A 4,251-nucleotide genomic window follows, 5' to 3' on the forward strand; every position below is an offset into this window, starting at 1 on the left:
TGAAGTGAAGCATCGGAATCTATAACTAGTGTCACACAAATGGTTCTAACATAGACAGTAACAAGAGTCAGTCTTCTTGTACTTAAGTCGGCATTGTGCCTTTTGTATTTAATTTCGATGCCATTTCTGTGTTTCATCGTCAATAAGAAGGTCAGAGGGATACAGTAAACCTGAAGTGAAGCATCGGAATCTATAACTAGTGTCACAGGAGTGGTTCAAAACATAGTCAGTAAGAAGAGTAAGTCTTTTTGTCCTTGAGTCGGCATTGTGACTTTTGTATTTAATTCCGAAGCAATTTCTGTGTTTCATCGTCAATAAGAAGGTCCAAGGGATACAGTAAACCTGGAGTGAAGCATCGGAATCAATAACTAGTGTCACAGGAATGGTTCAAAGCATTGACAGTAAGATAGGTCAGTCTTCTTGTACTTAAGTCGGCATTGTGCCTTTTGTATTTAATTCCGATGCAATTTCTGTGTTTCATCGTCAATAAGAACGTCCAAGGGATACAGTTCACCTGAAGTGAAGCATCGGAATCTATAACTAGTGTCACAGGAATGGTTCAAAACATAAACAGTAAGAAGAGTCAGTCTTCTTGTACTTAAGTCGGCATTGTGCCTTTTCTATTTAATTCCGATGCAATTTCTGTGTTTCATCGTCAATAAGAAGGTCTAAAGGATACAATAAACCTGGAGTGTCGCATCAGAATCTGTAACTAGTGTCACAGGAATGGTTCAAATCATAGACAGTAAGAAGAGTCAGTCTTCGTGTACCTAAGTCAGCATTTTGCCTTTTGTATTTAATTCCGATGCAATTTCTGTGTTTCATCGTCAATAAGAAGGTCAGAGGGATACAGTAAACCTGAAGTGAATCATCGGAATCCACAACTAGTGTAACAGGAATGGTTCAAATTATAGACAGTAGGAAGAGTCAGTCTTCTTGTACTTAAGTCGGCATTGTGCCTTTTGTATTTAATATCGATGCCATTTCTGTGTTTCATCGACAATAAGAAGGTCCAAGGGATACAGTAAACCTGAAGTAAAGCAACGGAATCCATAACTAGTGTCACAGGAATGGTTCAAACTATAATCAGTAAGAAGAGTCAGTCTTCCTGTACTTAAGTCTTCATTGTGCCTTTTCTATTTGATTTCGATGCAATTTCTGTGTTTCATCGTCAATTAGAAGGTCCAAGGGATACAGTAAACCTGAAGTGAAGCATCGGAATCAATAACTAGTGTCACAGGAATGGTTCAAAACATAGTCAGTAAGAAGAGTCAGTCTTCCTGTCCTTAGGTCGGCATTGTGCCTTTTCTATTTAATTCCGATGCAATTTCTGTGTTTCATCGTCAGTAAGAAGGTCCAAGGGATACAGTAAACCTGGGGTGAAGCATCGGAATCTATAACTAGTGTCAATGGAATGGTTCAAAACATAGGCATTAAGAATAGTCAGTCTTCTTGTACTTAAGTCGGCATTGTGCCTTTTCTATTTAATTCCGATACAAATTCTCTGTTTCATCGTCAATGAGAAGGTCAGAGGGATACAGTAAACCAGAAGTGAAGCATCGGAATCTATAACTAGTGTCACAGGATGGTCAATACATAGTCAGTAAGAAGAGTCAGTCTTCTTGTACTTAAGTCGGCATTGTGCCTTTCGTATTTAATTCCGATGCAATTTCTGTGTTTCATCGTCAATAAGAAGGTCCAAGGGATACAGTATACCTCGAGTGAAGCATCGGAATCTATAACTAGTGTCACTGGAATGTTTCAAATTATAGACAGTATGAAGAGTCAGTATTCTTGTACTTAAGTCGGCATTGTGCCTTTTGTATTTAATCCCGATGCAATTACTGTGATTCGTCGTCAATAAGAAGGTCCAAGGGAAACAGTAAACCTGAAGTGAAGCATCGGAATCTATAACTAGTGTCACAGGAATGGTTCAAATCATAGACAGTAAGAAGAGTCAGTCTTCTTGTACTTAAGTCGGCATTGTGCCTTTTGTATTTAAATCCGATGCAATATCTGTGTTTCATCGTCAATGAGAAGGTCAGAGGTATACAGTATACCTGAAGTAAAGCATCGGAATCTATAACCAGTGTCACAGGAATGGTTCAAAACATAGTCAGTAAGAAGGGTCAGTCTTCTTGTCCTTAAGTTGGCAGTGTGCCTTTTGAATTTAATTCCGATGCAATTTCTGTGTTTCATCGTCAATAAGAAGGTCCAAGTGTTACAGTAAACCTGAAATGATGCTTCGGAATCTATAACTAGTGTCACAGGAATGGTTCAAAACATAGACAGTAAGAAGAGTCAGTCTACTTGTACCTAAGTCGGCATTGTGCCTTTTGTATTTAATCCCGATGCAATTTCTGTGTTTCATCGTCAATAAGAAGGTCCAAGGGATACAGTACACCTCAAGTGATGCATCGGAATCTATAACTATTGTCACAGGAATGGTTCAAATCATAGACAGTAAGAAGAGTCAGTCTTCTTGTACTTTAGTCGGCATTGTGGCTTTTCTATTTAATTGCGATGCAATTTCTGTGTTTCACCATCAAGAAGAATGTCAGAGGGATACAGTAAACCTGAAGTGAAGCATCGGAATCTATAACTAGTGCCACAGGATGGGTTCAAAACATAGTCAGTAAGAAGCGTCAGTCTTCTTGTACTTAAGTCGGCATTGTGCCTTTTCTATTTAATTCCGATGCAATTTCTGTGTTTCATCGTCAATAAGAAGGTCCAAGGGATACAGTAAACCTGGAGTGAAGCATCAGAATCTATAACTAGAGTCAATGGAATGGTTCAAAACATAGGCAGTAAGAAGCGTCAGTCTTCTTGTACTTAAGTCGGCATTGTGCCTTTTGTATTTAATTCCGATGCAATTTCTGAGTTTCATCGTCAATAAGAAGGTCAGAGGGATACAGTAAACCTGAAGTTAAGCACCGGTATCTATAACTAGTGTCACAGGAATGGTTCAAATCATAGTCAGTAAGAAGAGTCAGTCTTCTTGTCCTTAAGTCGGCATTGTGCCTTTTGTATTTAATTCCGATGCACTTTGTGTGTTTCTCCGTCAATAAGAGGATCTAAGGGATATAGTAAACTTGGAGTGAAGCATCGGAATCTATAACTAGTGTCACAGGAATGGTTCAAAACATAGACAGTATGAAGAGTCAGTCTTCATGTACGTAAGTCGGCATTGTGCCTTTTGTATTTAATTCCGATTCAATTTCTGTTTTTCATTGTCAATAAGAATGTGCAAGGGATACAGTAAACCTGAAGTGAAGCAACGGAATCTATAACTAGTGTCACAGGAAAGGTTCAAATCATTGTCAATAAGAAGAGTCGGTCTTCATGTACTTAAGTCGGCATTGTGCCTTTTGTATCTAATTCCGATGCAATTTCTGTGTTTCATCGTCAATAAGAAGGTCCAAGGGATACAGTAAACCTGAAGTGAAGCATCGGACTCTATTACTAGTGTCACAGAAATGGTTCAAACCATAGACAGTAGGAAGAGTCAGTCTTCTTATTACTAAGTCGGCATTGTGACTTATGTATTTAATTCCGATGCAATTCCTGTGTTTCATCGACAATAGGAAGGTCCAAGGAAAAAGTAAACCTGAAGTGAAGCATCGGAATCTATAACTAGTGGTACAGGAATGGTTCAAACCATAGACCGTACGAAGAGTCAGTCTTCTTGTACTTAAGTCGGTATTGAGGCTTTTGTATTTAAGTCCGACGCAATTTCTGTGTTTCATCGTCAATGAGAAGGTCAGAGGGATACAGTAAACCTGAAGTGAAGCATCGGAATCTATAATTAGTGTCACAGGAATGGTTCAAAAGAAAGTCAGTAAGAAGAGTCAGTCTTCTTGTCCTTAAGTCGGCATTGTGCCTTTTGTATTTAATTCCGATGCCATTTCTGTGTTTCATGGCCAATACGAAGTTCGAGGGATACAATAAACCTGGAGTGTAGGATCGGAATCTACAACTAGTGTCACAGGAATGGTTCAAAACATAGACAGTAAGAAGAGTCAGTCTTCGTGTACTGAAGTCGGCATTTTGCCTTTTGTATTTAATTCTGATGTAATTTCTGTATTTCATCGTCAATAAGAAGGTCCAAGGGTTACAGTAAACCTGAAGTGAAGATGCGGAATCTATAACTAGTGTCACAGGAATGGTTCAAAACATAGTCAGTAAGAAGAGTCAGTCTTCTTGTACTTAAGTCGGCATTGTGCCTCTTCTATTTAATTCCGATGCAATTTC

This window comes from Schistocerca piceifrons, unplaced genomic scaffold (genome assembly GCF_021461385.2).
Source record: "Schistocerca piceifrons isolate TAMUIC-IGC-003096 unplaced genomic scaffold, iqSchPice1.1 HiC_scaffold_2481, whole genome shotgun sequence".
NCBI classification, from domain to species: domain Eukaryota; kingdom Metazoa; phylum Arthropoda; class Insecta; order Orthoptera; family Acrididae; genus Schistocerca; species Schistocerca piceifrons.